Source organism: Leuciscus leuciscus, assembly GCF_965113295.1.
Source record: "Leuciscus leuciscus genome assembly, chromosome: 16".
In the NCBI taxonomy this organism is placed as follows: domain Eukaryota; kingdom Metazoa; phylum Chordata; class Actinopteri; order Cypriniformes; family Leuciscidae; genus Leuciscus; species Leuciscus leuciscus.
Window position 1 is genome coordinate 12,033,670 of NC_138740.1, and position 17,628 is coordinate 12,051,297.

The window sequence follows — 17,628 nt, forward strand, 5'->3', positions numbered from 1 at the left end:
CTCCAACGGACACAAGAGAGAAAGGCTGGATTTGTTCTCTCGATCAGGTAGGGTAGGCCTACAAGTGATTTCAAAACTTTTCAGCCGGTTCTAATTAGATTTTTGGATGCTGTGAACATTTTTAGCTACAAAGACTGCCACTCCAGTTTAGCATTTATTGTTGTTTCTGCAGTTAAAAAGACAAAGTTGAAAATTCTGGCTACTATCGTTATTTTAATCATTTCTTTATTTTAATTGTATTTATTGATCTGTCAGGGTTATCTAATCTAACTATTTGTGGCTTGTGGCTTTGTGCTATATCCCAGCTAACAATTTTACGTTCTGGGAACGTTAGTTTTTGGTTCCCAGAACGTTCCCGGAATGTTCCCAAGAACGTTCCCTATTGGTTAGCCAGGAAAGTTTTCTTTACGTTAATAGAATGTTCCCTATAGGTTAGGGGAACGTTCCCGGAACGTTGCCGAAAGGTTCTCGGAACGTTCCCAGAAGGTTCTCGGAACGTTCCCGAAAGGTTCTCGGAACGTTCCCGGAAGGTTCTCCTAACGTCTACACATCCTGATATGCCTGTACACAAATTATAGGTCTACAAACAACATATTCTACATTGTTTATTGTTCAAACACTTAAGAATCCTATTAATATATTATTATTACAATAAATTGAATTTACAGAAACTATCATTAATAAGTAAATCAATCAGTTTGTATTAAATAAATAAATCAGCACACAATCCATGTTTTTGTTGATTCATTGTTTAATTATCAACCTAAAATAAGTCATCAAAAACAGCATTAGCAAAATGTATTCAGGAACAGTAATTTACATTTAATATTTCAAACATGAAAATATTTCAATAAATAAAACTGCACAAACATTTTAATTAAAACTATCTTTTTGCAAACTGTAGCCTATAACTTACAACAAAATTGAAAAAGTCTTCATTTATATACAATATATATGAATGTGCCAATCTTCACTCCGCTCAAAACATTTAAACTCCCAACAACATCTGCAAATTTAACAAGAAAATAAAAAGACAACGCGTTACATGTACACACAATCCCATGCCAAAATTCAAGCCCTGTAATGGCATTAATATTCATCCTGAGCAAATGAAAAGAGTGAGGTGGGATTGTGTGTCACAAGCTGTAGGAGATATGAGAGCACGAGCGCTGCTGGTATCGTGTAATTATTCAGATATTTCAGCATCAATGTGTATAGAAAAATGTATATATTTGAAAACACTACATTGCATTCATTTATATTGCACTATTTATTATTTCAGACTACAAATCAAAAAAAGGAATGTTTTATATAGGGGTAAGGATACCCATTAAGCCTATGTACCCTTTAAGCCCACTTTCGACTCTGAAGTCAAATAAAAAACAGAGAAAATAATATTCAAGTCTAGTGAACTCTGACCTGCGAATTCGCTCTACATATAACGTATAAGTCTCACCTCCAACAGTGGCGGTTCTAGACCACAGTAACTGGGGGGGCCAGGCAGGGGCCACTTGTGCTTTTAGGGGGCACACCTTTAACATTCATCTTAACCTATTTTCAGTATTATTTCAAGTCATTTTTCACCATGTCATGCATGACTGCAATCTCTAGAAAAAGATACTAAATTATATTAGCTAAGCTAATAAAACAATTTCAATTCAAATGAATGTTTCATTATGTTTAATTGTAGTGTGATATAATGATCAATAATAACACATTTTTAGCATCTAAGCACATCTAGGCACTTTTTTACACCTGGGGTGGGCGATATGGCAATAATATCATATCACAATTTTTTCTTTTTTCAGGAAAATCACGATTTTATCACGATTCTTTTTTCATGTTGGTTTTACTATTTTGCATGTGATTGAGCATTACAGCCAAACTAATGTCCCTATTTTAAAAGCAAAGCCTTATAGGTAACAAAATATAGGTAACAAAATATAAAATAAAAAAGAATGGCAGACATTTAGGCCAAAGTGGCGAAAATAAAAATCTTTGTCACTATTTTCTTTGTTATAAAAATTAAGAACAGAGATAGCCTACATACTACACATACACAACTTAATATACAAATGAAATAAACAGTGCTTTATTTTTTCAGCTATAGGTGTATTTAACAGTAGAATTGAAGAAAGTAATTAAATGAACACATATGAAAATAAAACACAACAGACTTAAAGTTCTCAGTCAAGAGCAGTGAATGATTTCCTCTGTGTGTTTTGTTGTTTTATTAACATTAAAGGGATAGTTCTCCCCCCAAAAAGTCATAATTTACTCTCTTAAGTTGTTTTAAACCTGAATAAGTTTCTTTCTTCTGTTGAAAATAAACGTTATTTGAAAGAATCTGAGTAACCAAACAGTTGATGTACCCCTGTGACTTCCATAGTATATTTTTTTCCTACTATGTATGAAAGTCAATGGGGACCAGCAACTGTTTGGTTTTGGGTGAACTATCTCTTTAAGGACAAGCGGCAGCATGTTTATTATTAGGGCTACTGTCTCTTTAAGAACTGCACGCGACGCGTCTAATATACACGCATATGACAAGCAGATTTTAATTAATTTTCTCTGTTTGCTTTCACTTTAGACATAACCAACTTTGTTTATGTAAACATTGTCTGTATTTGACAGTATTAGCACAATATAAGACTCAAAAGATAACTTAGTCCAGTAACAGGCTTTTAGTGCATGTGCGCGTCGAGTGTACGCGCTCAGTAAAGCGCATGTTTGAACAGCGCATCAGCAGCGAATGACATGTTTAACCGGCAAGGCTTTAAAGCACATGCAAATAATGAACTTTTGTGAACTGCAGTGTCCCGTTCCTCTGCGCTAACATTTGATGTGAATATACGTCGTGCTGCAGTGCAGCCTATAGATGAAGGCGCCGCAACTGATAAAATGCGCAGTTGTTTGGTGTGATTTTACGATTCCAAATTTAGGGGGGCCAGAGGGGGGGCCAAGCTTGGTGACACGGGGGCACTGGCCCCCCCGGCCCCCCCTCTAGAACCGCCACTGACCTCCAATGAAGAATTTGAAAACCTGTAACTGCTGTGTTTATGAGAGAGAAAGAGCAAAAAAGTTTGAAACTACTATCAAATTTTTTTTTTTTTTATCTCTGTGACTTTACACCTACAAATTCCACTGTCACAGGTGCTCACTTTTGCTATAATGATACCCTCACAGAACATGGTAATAATCAGCCATCCATGCAAAAGCAAAGGTCGGTGTAGTTTACAGGTACATCTGTCCAGGCCAACATCTGATGCCTTGATGCCTTCCGCTGGGATCCCAGAAAACCTGAAATAAAAAAAATAGTACAGTTCAAAATCTATCATACATACATACATCTCATCTGGTATCACAAATTATCATTCCAAGTTCACTTTAAGATATGCTCAATATTAGGGCTGCACAATATTGAAAAATTTTGAGTTTATTTAGAGATATCAGCTTTATCAGATATCAGGTTTAGTGCATGCGCGGCTCCAGGTTTGTATCTCGTAAATTACCCCACTAATAATGCCCAGAATGGTACCAAACTTCTACAGTAGTACAAATAGGTTCTGTACTCATTAAACGAGGCATTGGAAAGTTTGTAAGTACATCAGGAGTTTATTTAAATAACATTTGCCTGATGGCGAATGCTACTGCTGATGTTGATGTCACTTTATGAGTACAGAACCTATTTGTACTTCTGTACTACTCATTTTCCCCGACATAGAGCAGATCGGCACACAACAAAAACTGCTGTTCGGATGTTCCCTTTTCTGATATTTTAGCATTCGTGACATTTTAATTAAAACAGAAATAAGAATTTTAGTGTAATAAGCGAAAATTAACAGTAAACCAAGATCACCTACCGCTGCAGATGTGTACGGAAGTGAAAAGCGGAAATGCTTAGACCTCTTTCCGGTTTGACCGCTGGGCGCTCCGCATAACCCCTATTGGGGGGATTTTGTAGAGGAGTGAACCTGCATAGAAAATTACAATAGATAACAAGCATAGATAAATATAATAGAAGAAAAATACAGTTGAAATAAGCAGTGCATTATGTTTTTCAGTTAAATCTGAAAACATCAGGTACAGAAATTGAATTATCAAAATGTAAAATAAGTCTTCACTGTAAAAATAAAATAACTATAAATTAATTAAATGTATCTTTGCTAAAGCTACAAGTCATTTTCTCTTATGCTGTTTGATCACCATTGGCGACACAAACAGCTGAGGGTACGTTAGGCTACTGTCCCTTTAAGACGAATGCGCAGACCTAATATAAATGACACGCATCCGTTTTCTTTCTGTTTAAAAACACACTAGACTGTTTACAAGGAAACTCGCCAAGATGGGCATTTTGACTTCATTTTGCGTGCACGTGTCCGTTTAAGCTCAAAAGAAAGGGAAAGAGAACTGAATTCGGCTAAACTCACCTTCTTCATCTACTGACTATGGATGGCATCAAGGTCTTGTCCTGAAGAATCACAGGGCCAAACAATAGGGATTATATCTCATCTGGTAACAAGAGTAAAGACATAACTTTAAGAACTCTGATATATTTACCCCCTGATATTGCATTGGGGATATCAATTCAAACATTTTTAAAAGCTAAGAGTATGAGCCACAGCTGCCCAAGATATCTGTGAAAAATAACTGCCTGAAGTTGTCGACCCCCTGAACCACATTCAGCATTTAAAAGTACAAAGAATTTCAGTATTGATCAATAAAAAAAAACATACAAATACATAAATACCTTTGAGTTGGACAGTATGGTGTCAGTCTCATTGGCCAACATAATTCAAAACAGACCTAAAGAAATAAAATAAAATATACTAATGATCAGGATATCATGTTATCATAATAGTTAAATGAATTATTATTATAACTATGACCATTATAATATTGTATTAGTCGCCTATTATTTAGCTGATTATTTAGCCTACAGGCTTCTCAAGGACAATCTCACTGAAAAAACCTGGGGTTAATGATTTTAAAATGTGAGACTTATTTCAAAAGCATAAATCTTACAGACCCCAAACCTTTGAACAGTAGTGCACTGTATGTTTGAGGTGGTTTTGCTTACTAGTCATATGGTTCATAGCCGTGGAGATTGTCTTGGACAGGGGGTCAGGGTTCGTACACATTTTTACCATTAAATTTCCATGACTTTTCCATGACTTAAAGGTAAATATTCATGACATAATGTTCCATAAAATGTCTGTGTATACATGTAAAATAAGAATAAAAATCCATGTTCAAATTTACCACCCCATATCTTGAATAAAATAAATGAACAAGCAATGTTTTAATACAAAATAAATATTTATTCAAATATGCTGGCACAGTAACACAAATTATGTCAAACCCTGACAACTCCTTAGACATTTATTAACGTAAATCCATAGGATAATGAACTCCTTGCGGGCGGGTATGGAAGCTTGTTTCCGCCACTGAATAATAAATAAATAATAATAGCGACTTTTTATCTCACAATTGCGAGTTTACATCTTGCAATTCTGACTTTATTTCTCAGAATTGCGAGATATAAAGTCAGAATTGCGTGAAATAAAGTCACAATTGCGTGTTATAAAGTCAGAATTGCGAGATATAAAGTCAGAATTGCGTGAAATAAAGTCACAATTGCGTGTTATAAAGTCAGAATTGCGAGACATAAAGTCACAATTGTGAGATATAAAGTCCAATTCTAAGGGAAAAAACCCTAACCCTTTTTTTTTTTTTTACCACAGAATAGTTTATATCTCACAATTCTGACTTTATAACACGCAATTGCGACTTTATATCGTGCAATTCTGACTTTATATCTCCCAATTGCGACTTTATTTCTCAGAATTGTGACTTTATATCCCGCAATTGCGACTTTATATCTCGCAATTGCGACTTTATTTCTCAGAATTGCGACTTTATATCTCGCAATTGCGACTTTATTTCTCAGAATTACGACTTTATTTCTCACAATTCTGACTTCATATCTCGCAATTCTGAGAAAAAAGTCTGAATTGTGAGATAAAAAGTCGCTATTATTATTTATTTATTATTCAGTGGCGGAAACAAGCTTCCATAGGCGGGTAACGTTAGTAGCTGATGAAAAATGTATGGAAGCTTGTTTCCGCCACAGAACAAAACTTTTTAAAAGATAATTGCGACTTTTTATCTCATAATTGCGAGTTTACATCTCGCAATTCTGACTTTCTTTTCTCAGAATTGCGAGATATAAAGTCAGAATTGCGTGAAATAAAGTTGCAATTGCGTGTTATAAAGTCAGAATTGCAAGATATAAAGTCAGAATTGCGTGAAATAAAGTCGCAATTGCGTGTTATAAAGTCAGAATTGCGTGTTATAAAGTCAGAATTGCGAGATATAGTCAGAATTCTGACTTTTTTTCTCGCAATTGCGACTTTATATCACGCAATTCTGACTTTAACACATAATTGCGAGTTTATATCTCGCAATTCTGACTTTATTTCTCAGAATTGCGAGATATAAAGTCAGAATTGCGAGATGTAAACTCGCAATTGTGAGATAAAAAGTCGCAATTATCTTTTAAAATGTTTTATTCTGTGGCGGAAACAAGCTTCCATAAAAATGTGCTTGAAGAGCTCTTTTCCAAAACGCGATAAACGCCATTAAAAAAAACAACAAAAAAACGAGATTGTCCCTATTCACTGCTCCATCAACATTTCATGCCAAATCGCTATATTTCCTTGTTTAAAATGTAGGCCACTGCAAGATGCAGTTTCTTTCCAAACCGAGAAGCGCCGACCCTATTTTTAGCCTAAACGGATAAATCCTCTCGACTAATCAGAATTCGGTGAACGTTCTATCTTAACAGATCATTATAAGTCCTCAAAATGAGTCAAACTAATCATATATTCTCCCTCTCTCTCAATTTTAATTGTTTATTAATAAACAAGTGTTTTCTGTGTCGACTGCAAAGACGAAGTTGACTGACTCGCGATCTTCTTAGTAGTGAACACGCCGGAGAGAAATGCACATTTCATACGGATTAGGCTACATCGTTTTATTTTGTTTTGAATGGTTCTGTTTAAAAGTAGAGATTTCTGTAGATAATAGATATAGGCCTATTTCAGTTTTGTTTAGGTCTGTGAGGCGAGTAGGCTACCTTTTACGCTGAGTTTCGGTTCATGGATGATAGCTTAAGCTCCAGTTCACTCCGGCGCCATTGTGTCGTGATTATCTATTTTCTGCTATTTACTTTTTATTTATTAAGCAATTGGTTAATGAAACATATTTTAAAATCAAGATACAATTAATACAAAACAATTTTTTTTGAAAAAGGCTTTGTGCTTTCTGTTTGAGGTCTCTGTGTAAGTTTTAAAGTCTTTTAGTGCCGCATTCAGAGCACTCATTACCGTAATGGAGAACGGTCACGTAACATTGTTTTTTCCTCATAAATGCCAACACGGAAAATAAAAGACAAAATAAATTTTTTTAAAGAAAAAATCATCCATATTAATTTGTATATATTTTAAATGTTTAACAAAGAGGCAAAAAGTCATCACAATCAAGGGAGAAACATGAAGAAACTTAGCCTATATATGTGCCGTTCGCATAAGGGTCTTTCCCTGACATTAATGCTTGGATAAGACACGTCTCCTTCCATTAATAATAATAATTTGTAGGGCGGTGGCTGAGATATAAACCTACTAACGTCCTCCGTTGCCATGATTTTTGGAATGACTGATCGCGAGAGGAAAAAAATAAGTTTTAGTTGCTTAACATCGGTTAATGGAAACGCCGTCATTTTGCAATAGTTATTTATCGATATTTAGAAGAAAAAAAAAGTTTTGCTCAAATCTGTAATGGAAAGGCGCATACAGACGGTAGCTAGCCTATAGCTAATATGAAAACGCAAAGCAGCTTATTTTCATTTGAAGCACTGAGCTGAGGACAGCGACACAAGAGCCACACAGGTATTGCTACTTAGCTGCTGTCCTCAGTGCCGCAGAAAAGCGCTGAAACGGACATGAAGGGGAACCCATTTCTTTTGGCCCATCTAGTTTTCTGGAGGCCTACAATCAAAATCCGCCGCAAGTGAGTCACGTGATTCGACTGATCACTCTAACGAAAAAAGTATTGCAATTTGTTTCACCAATATTATTAATTAAACAAATTCAAGTACACGGATATTTTGAAAAACAAATTTCCATGACTTTTCCAAAACTTTCTGAGTTTATTCATTTTCCAAAACTTTTCCAGGCCTGGAAATTGCCATTTTAAAATTCCATGACTTTTCCAGGTTTTTCATGACCGTACGAACCCTGGGGGGTGCAGCAGGCCATCACAGCATGATGATCTAGGAACATAACATGCTATTTTTCACAGAGCTAACAATATTACATGGGATTGGTTTAATACAAGGAACCAAGCTAGAACAGAGGTGAAATGCAGAAAAGATAAATATATACAAATCTTAAGACAATATATTGTGAAATAAATGCATTATGGAATTATTATCATGATTAAACAATAACTCACCCCTTGTTGTAGAGGGGTTTTTTTTTCTCTCGCTATTCTGAAATCACATTTTAGCAATATTGGTAAGTGACGTCACTGATTAAGTTAACAATACAGTGCATTCTTTTAGGTTAAATAAATTAGCTTACTTTCAATCACCCATTGACAAATTACCAGCAAAACTCTTTAAAAAAACTGTTATCTACACTAATATGTGTTTAAAAACCCAAACTTTCATAAATAAGACCTTAACTTAACGTAACTTAGGCCTAACGTTCTCTTCTGAAAACGGTTAGCAGCTAAGTTAGCGTAGATGCTAACGGACTTTTTCAAAGACACAAAACCATTTCTTTAAAGTAAATATTCAACAGAAGCGTGTCAATTACACGTAAGAAATGTGTCAGGGACGTTTGTGTGTATTATTTGTGAGATTTTGTTGACTAAACTTACCTGAAAGCAGTGAAACCAACAGCGAGAGATGGGAGTTTTGTTGTTTGTCAGTTGTTGATGACGTTTCCGGTTTCCATCTGCTCTCGCGCAGCGCACGTGCGCGCTCCATAGGGCGTGCTCCAGTGTTTGATCACGGCATGCGCATTAAAACACTTCAAAGTCACGCAGCATTTAAATAAACATATAGAATTAAAATATATAACATAATTTAAAATATCATTAATAAAAAGTTATTGCGAATAGATCTGAATGTTGTTGGTTATCTTATAACCTTAGGGGACCGTACTACTGACGACGTTGTCAGTTGGTAATCTGCCTGTTAATAGTAAGTGATATTAAAATAAGAACATGCAGAGAACGTTCCCAGAATGTTCTCTTTAGGTTATAAAAATAAAACCTAAAAATAACCTGCAGGAAAAGTTCTGGGAAGGTTCTCTTTAGATTATAAAAAAACCTAAAAATAACCTGCAGGGAACGTTCTGGGAAGGTTCTCTTTAGGTTATTAAATAACAACCTGCAGGGAACCTTCCCAGAACGTTCTCTTTAGGTTATAAAAATTAAACCTAAAAATAACCTGCAGGAAACGTTCTGGGAAGGTTCTCTTTAGGTTATAAAAATAAAACCTAAAAATAACCTGCAGGAAACGTTCTGGGAAGGTTCTCTTTAGGTTATTAAATAACAACCTGCAGGGAACCTTCCCAGAACGTTCTCTTTAGGTTATAAAAATTAAACCTAAAAATAACCTGCAGGGAACGTTCTCTTTAGGTTATAAAAATAAAACCTAAAAATAACCTGCAGGGAACGTTCTGTGAAGGTTCTCTTTAGGTTATTAAATAACAACCTGCAGGGAACGTTCCCAGAACGTTCTCTTTAGGTTATAAAAATTAAACCTAAAAATAACCTGCAGGAAACGTTCTGGGAAGGTTCTCTTTAGGTTATAAAAATAAAACCTAAAAATAACCTGCAGGAAACGTTCTGGGAAGGTTCTCTTTAGGTTATTAAATAACAACCTGCAGGGAACCTTCCCAGAACGTTCTCTTTAGGTTATAAAAATTAAACCTAAAAATAACCTGCAGGGAACGTTCTCTTTAGGTTATAAAAATAAAACCTAAAAATAACCTGCAGGGAACGTTCTGTGAAGGTTCTCTTTAGGTTATTAAATAACAACCTGCAGGGAACGTTCCCAGAACGTTCTCTTTAGGTTATAAAAATTAAACCTAAAAATAACCTACAGAGAACGTTCCTAGAACGTTCTTATTTGGTTCCCAAAAAAATAACCAAATGGGAACCATATGGGAACGTTAGGGGAACGTTCTGTGTTTGCTGGGATGTTCCCCTGCACTTTAGGCATTTTGCACACATTTGCTCATCTTGTGACTTGATTCTGATTTATTTCGTTTTGTATTTTTATTTATTAGAAAGGTATATTCTACGGAAGCCCTGAACCGCAAAAAAAAAAAAAAAAAAAAAAAAAAAAATTCTAGCATTTCGAGATTAAAGTCGAAACATTTCGAGATTAAAGTCGAAACATTTCGAGATTAAAGTCGAAACATTTCGAGAATAAAGTCGAAACATTTCGAGATTAAAGTCGAAACATTTCGAGAATAAAGTCGAAACATTTCGAGAATAAAGTCGAAACATTTCGAGAATAAAGTCGAAACATTTCGAGAATAAAGTCGAAACATTTCGAGAATAAAGTCGAAACATTTCGAGAATAAAGTCGAAACATTTCGAGAATAAAGTCGAAACATTTCGAGAATAAAGTCGAAACATTTCGAGAATAAAGTCGAAACATTTCGAGAATAAAGTCGAAACATTTCGAGAATAAAGTCGAAACATTTCGAGAATAAAGTCGAAACATTTCGAGAATAAAGTCGAAACATTTCGAGAATAAAGTCGAAACATTACCAGAATACTGTAGAAGTTGCGTGTGTGCTTGCCGTTATTTCACATTGTCGCATGGGTGTGCGTGCGTGTGTGTGTGTGTGTGTGTGAACTGGAACTACACAAAATAGGCCTAATAGCTTTACTTTTATCTTGCCTTTCAACAAAAGGAAAATCTACCAACATGGCATTAGGCTATAGGACGTTATAAAATATACTGCGCCGAAATAGACTTTAGCCTACAGGCGAAAACACTTTTCAGACTGGATCAAGATATCCAGCTGAATGAATGAATTATATAGCGCTTTCATATGATTACTGTAGGCCTACACTTAAAAGCGCTTTACAATCATTTCAGAGAATCTCTCCTCAACCACCACCAGTGGTTATATTATATAATATATTATATTTGAGAAACACACACAAAAAATTCAGAATTGGAAGCACGTCCTATGCACCCGTAGACGCGCGCCGTTATGAATGCACACACACGCAACTTCTACAGAAGACTGTTTCGACTTTAATCTCGAAACGTTTCGACTTTAATCTCGAAACGTTTCGACTTTAATCTCGAAATACTCGAAAAAAAAAATGTTTTACCTAATTTTTTTTTTTTTTACGTTGCGTTTCAGGGCTTCCGTAATATTCTGTTCATATTTAATTAATTGTTTATTTTTTCGGTGCATCGATGTTGTGCTATACTTAGAGCCTGCTCGCACAGGTAATTTAGCCGATTTAATTATTTATCTTTTTGCATGTGAAATGTAAATCCTGTCTGCAGTGTGGACTTTCTGGAGTTATAATGTTATTTCTTAAGTTTTATTGATCCAAAATGTTTTTATACATTTTCTTCTATATCTTTGTGTGATTTTCTGTACATCGCAGCTTTGAAATGTTAAAGCCCCGCCCCCATACAAATGATTCGACTATTAGTCGACTATAGGCAAGACTTGACGATTCAGATTGGACTATGAAAATCCATAGTCGGGGACACCCCTAGTAATATGGTAACCATAATGTTTCATATTTTGGAGCGCGCTGTGCGTTTGAATGTACGTCCATGTTATGACGCTGTGCGTTTGAATGTATCATATTTTGGAGCGCGCTGTGGGTTTGAAAAGCAAAACGCACCAAACACTAGGCTTCATTTTTTTACTCTAATCTCATTTCATATCATCATAACGAATCGAAACATTTGAAGTAACATATGATAATCAATATATTTTTATCAAGCGTAGTTGTTACTCTGAAATGTTGCTTTTGAAAGATTTATAGGCTGCTATAAGTTATTGTTATTATTATTTTATGCAGCACTGCACGTAGCCTATGCCTACAAGGCACAACAAACCTGTTCATTATATATTGTTGGAAACATTTGTGTGTGTGTGTGTATTCTGTGAATTTTAAAAAGCAATTTTAACCAGAAAAATCTAAAATTGCTTCCCAAAATCGTGCAGCATCAGTATGTTCAAATTTTATTTTTATTTTTACAGGGACCAGATGCCCCATGGATGAGTCCTGCTGACTTCAACATTCACATGAGTCTCTGTACATGAACATGGTAAAGTGAAAATCAAACACCTTGGAAATGAAAGGTATATACAATGTTTTTAGGAATGGCACAAAGGTTTCTGTCTTTGGATCATTGTTTTCAATAATGTGCTTTTTTGTCATTTGTTGTGTATCTTTGGATTATGTTGTGTTGTAAATAAATCCAAATAATCTAAAAGCCATTCTTTTTTTAAATCTCCTTGAATGTCAGGCCCTCCTTGCTCAGAATGATAGGGCCTGATAGCTCCTAATAGGGCATTCGGGGAGGGTCTTTGTCTTTCTCAGGTGTGAAAAGCCATACATATTAATGATGTGTTTACGCCTACTCACATAAAGTTTTCTTACAGAAAACACGTCTTACAAATTTTAAATCAATATATTGTCTTATCTGAATGAGCAGTCAGGGTGATTTTCACATAGTTTTGGAGCAAATATTCTAGGCTACGTGATACAATTTTCAAAAGTCTTTTGAAGAAATAATTAGTATGGGTTTCATGGCCTTATTTCAGTGACAATTTTTTTTTGTATTTTCACAAACCACGCATAAATGTCATTATCTCAAAACTACAAACTTTTACATACATGCTGCTGATATATTATTGTAGCAGAGTTTGTGCTAAATACAGTGTAATCAGACTTTAGCCATGAAAATGTCACAAGTAACAGAAAGCACAAATGTCAGAGCATGTCAGAACACCTCCAGGGCCCAGAAAACACCTCAGACCCCAGAGGGTTAAGTGCACAGAATATATTAGAAGAGTACTAAGTTTATATACAAATATTAACCAGAGCTTGCATGGAAATCAGAAGAGAGTTATTCGTAATATTGTTGTGTCTTTATAGAAGTGTTTCATATCGAGTCAGAGACTGTCCTGTATTCTCTCTTTTCTATCATTAATATAATTAAAGAGCTCTCAGTTCTCCTGTATGTGTTTCTGTCTGTGATTATTTGACAAATAACAGCTGAGTTGAACTGTAAGTGGAGAAGGTCAAAGCCAGAAACCAGAAACCAACTACACAACTAATAGTCTTTTGCACCAAGAGGAATTCCCACCTTAGAGGAGAGAGAGACATGTGTGTGTGTGTGTGTGTGTGTGTGTGTGTGTGTGTGTGAGTGTGAGTGTGAGAGAGAGAGAGAGAGAGAGAGAGAGAGAGAGAGAGAGAGAGAGAGAGAATATCGGCTATATAATATCGATATCATAATATATTCAACATGAAATTCCAATTCAAACCTAAATTGAAACTCCAAATTTGAAATTCCAATTCAAACCTTTGGTTAAAAATCCTATAAGCAATAATTGAACCAATTGCTCTGTATGGCTGTGAGATATGGGGACCTCTAAAAACCCAAGGTTTTTCAAAATGGGAAAAAGATCGAAATTCGACATATCCAAATTTGTAAAAGCATCCTAAAAGTAAACAGAGCGACACCAAACAACTCGTGCAGAGCTGAATTAGGACAATACCCCTTATTGATCAGTCTCCAAAAAAGAGCTGTGAAATTCTACCAGCACCTGAAGCGCAGTGACCCGAGCTCATACCAGCTGAAGCCCTGCGGTGTCAGGAGAAGAATTGGCACTGGAGCGCAGTGACCCGAGCTCATACCAGCTGAAGCCCTGCAGTGTCAGGAGCAGAACCGGCACCGGAGCGCAGTGACCCGAGCTCATACCAGCTGAAGCCCTGCGGTGTCAGGAGCAGAACCGGCACCGGAGCGCAGTGACCCGAGCTCATACCAGGCTGAAGCCCTGCGGTGTTAGGAGCAGAACCGGCACTGGAGCGCAGTGACCCGAGCTCATACCAGCTGAAGCCCTGCGGTGTTAGGAGCAGAACCGGCACCGGAGCGCAGTGACCCGAGCTCATACCAGCTGAGGCCCTGCGGTGTCAGGAGCAGAACCGGCACCGGAGCGCAGTGACCCGAGCTCATACCAGCTGAAGCCCTGGGGTGTCAGGAGCAATGTCATTGAACTGAATGAGGCATTACATGCATGATACATAAGGCTCTGTTTTCGGTCGTTTATCCCCCTGGCAGTACCCTACACTGTAAAAAAAAAAACTGTGAAAAAACGGTATTATTCCGGCAGCTGGGGCGCCAGAAAATTACCGTAAAATAACGGCAAAAAACAATCTCGTTAAAATACAATAATTTTCCATAATTAAATAACAGATTATATCTTTAATATTACATAAAATCTTATGTAATTATTGGGATTTTTAACGTTTAAAAAAAGTCATATACACCTTTAAAACAATTAAATACTGTAAATTTAAGGTTTTATACAATTATTTTATATAATAATGCTTTCTATCTACAGTAATTTTCTTTTAATATAGTTTTTCTGTGTAAAATAACAATGAAATTATGTATTAAAAAAAGCACACAAGTACATAAATTCAAATACAAATGTTTGTAAATTTACAGTTTTTATTTTTATTTGTACCGATCCAATTTCACAACATCTCTAATTAAGTTCTTAATAATAGCAAATGTACAGTCAATTTCTTTTAAATTAACTAAATGTATGAGTACAGAATACCTGCATATTTACAGTATTAGTAATTGAACAAACACTAAACATCAAGATAAGTGATTGATAGGAAATAGATGCTTAGTATATAATTTAGAACATGTAAATTTATCCACAATAAAAAGCAATTACCGTATACCTTTACAGTATAACTTATTTTAACATTTACAATTACATTTTATCCAAAGTGACTAACCAATTAAGATAATAATTAAAGATAATAAAAAGCAACAAGTGCAGTGACAAGTCCCAGTTAGTCGCACAGTACACATAGCAAGGTTTTTTTTTTTACAAAGATATAGTATTATTGGGTGAAGTGTTTATGAAAAAGATGGATCTTTAGCAGTTTCTTGAAAATGTGTTGAGTTGCGCCGGTCATTCCACCACCAGGAAACAGTCCAGGTAAATGTCAGTGAAAGTGGTTTTGTGTCTCTTTGGGATGATGGCACCACAAGGCGCCGTTCACTTGCAGAACACATGCTTCTGGAGGACACATAGATCTGAAGCAGTGAGTTTAGGCATAGGGCTACCTTTAAAGACAACTCTTGCTGCAGCATCTGGATCAGTTGCAGAGGTTTGACTGATACTGGAAGAGCTGCCAGGAGAGCATTACAATAGCCCAGTCTGGATAGAACAAGAGAGTTGTGTAGCTCCGATAGGAAGGGCCTGATCCTCCTAATGATAAGGCAAATCAGCAGGATCACAGCAAGTATGTTTTGGCTGAAAGTTGAACCATAAGCAGTTCTGTCTTGGCAAGGCTGATTTGAAGGTGAAGGTCATTCATCCAGCAAGAATTTTCCATCAGGTAGGCTGAGATGCGAGCAGCAACCGTCAGATCATCTGGCTGGATTAAAAGGTAGAGATATGTGTCATTAAGATATTAGTGATAGGAAAAGTCATGTTTCTAAATGACAGAGAGTTAAAAAAAAGAAAGAAAGATGGGTGGAATCTAACACAATCGTAATCTTGCTGTAGCAAATCCAAACCTTGTGCATACTTTTAGTGCAATCATATGGAATCAGAAGACTGTTATGAACATATGGAATCAGAACCATTATGATTTTTATGTTTTAATGAATTCTTCCCATACCTTGTTTGCCATGATCATCTGCTTTCCACGTGACCTGAAATCACACACACACACACACACACACACACACACACACACACACACACACACACACACACACACACACACACACACACACAAGTTATTTTAAAACTCAGTATTAGATTTACACATGTCAGAATATGTTCCATTGGGACAATGCAAAAACTCAACTGACTATGATCTTGAAGCTGAGCTGGAAAGGCCAGCAGTAATATTTTGAGCTGCCATGTGATTTTAGCTAAGTTACATTTATAGAAAGTAACATTAAATGAATATGATTTACTGTGACCTAGACCTAGATACACCTAGGGGTTCATCATGTTGTATTCATATTCTAGTCTTCCTGTTCTAGGCTTTCCTGTATCATCAACAAGTACGTTAAGTTACAGACAGTATTTCGATTTCTTAACGGTCTTAATAAAGTTAGTCATGTTAACTATTACGAAATAAACAAAAGAAACCCAGTAGGCCTATTTTTAGTAAAACTGTGGCTATTACAATGGTAAAAAAATCAGCTAAAAACGTGTTTACTACAATTTTACTATAATAAAATAAAGTAAAAAAAAAGTTTACAAAAAAAAAAAAAATAATTGAAAAATAAAGTTTTCAGCTTCCAGACATGGTTTCAAAATGTCCCGCCATTTAAGAGATTGGTTTAATGTTACTGACTATCATAACGAAGATTTAATACACAATTATGGACTTTAATATGAATAACAAGTCTACTAAAGATTGTTTTAGGTCTATAAGTTAACAAGTAAGTTAGAGTGGGTTCAACTGATCTTTCTTAACACAGATCGATAATTGAAAAGACCCATGCTGCATTTGTGTTTTGCCCTCGACGCCAGTTATGACTGAACATAATTTAAGAATGCTAACGTTAGCATGGAAACAGTCTAACCACTTAACACAAATGTAATATAAAATATCATTTACATGTAGTATTAGACTCTTACCTCAGCCGTTGATCGGTCGGGATGAGGTCTGCTGTGACGAACCAGGCTCACTGAAAAAGGGCGCGTTATTTCCGGACTGACTGACACCAGACTACAACTAATATGTGTTCAGCAGCGCTCCTGCTCACGGCTGCTTCTGTCGAATACGATTATAGCTCTGAATTCAAATCTCCCGCTTGCCCTTGACACAGATCGACGACAGAGACAGATTTGTAGCTAACCGTTGTGGGCTGGGCGGGACTAAGCAACGAAACGTAATGGCGGATAATTTGAATCTGCGCGCGGCCGCGCGCGCGGGCACACACACACACATTCAAACGCACACAAAGCCACGCAATGTGCAGCAACGCAGATTTGGAAAAACGATTCATAAAAGACATAAAATATAGGCCTAAATGAAATTTACGGGCAAATACAAATGATGATCAAAATGAACATCTATTTGCAAGACAAAATTAAAAGATTATAAATAATTAAATAGGCCTGCCTAATGTGTGGACGAATCTTAAAACTCACTTTAACCCCCACATGCTTAATAATCTTTAAGGAAAACATGTTAAGTGACTGCTGATTTCTGCAGTTATACCTTATTTTCTTTGTTTTCTAATTCCACAGAAATAATCTGTAAAATATTACTTAATTTTTTATGTAAAATTAC

At 35.9% G+C, this 17,628-nt stretch overlaps 2 long non-coding RNA genes across 2 annotated transcripts; both read right to left on the reverse strand.

Moving 5' to 3' along the window:
- Window positions 1-1,206: 1,206 nt before the first annotated feature.
- On the reverse strand, window positions 1,207-6,000 carry LOC309478533. The gene is made up of 6 exons (XR_014199024.1): window positions 5,081-6,000; window positions 4,751-4,806; window positions 4,431-4,512; window positions 3,864-3,974; window positions 3,021-3,300; window positions 1,207-1,456 (listed from the first exon to the last, which is right to left on the reverse strand). It is a non-coding gene; the product is annotated as an uncharacterized lncRNA (long non-coding RNA).
- Window positions 6,001-14,774: 8,774 nt separating this feature from the next.
- Window positions 14,775-17,462, reverse strand: LOC309478567. Its single transcript, XR_014199038.1, has 3 exons — window positions 16,971-17,462; window positions 15,994-16,027; window positions 14,775-15,747 (listed from the first exon to the last, which is right to left on the reverse strand). It is a non-coding gene; the product is annotated as an uncharacterized lncRNA (long non-coding RNA).
- Between the last annotated feature and the right edge of the window lie 166 nt (window positions 17,463-17,628).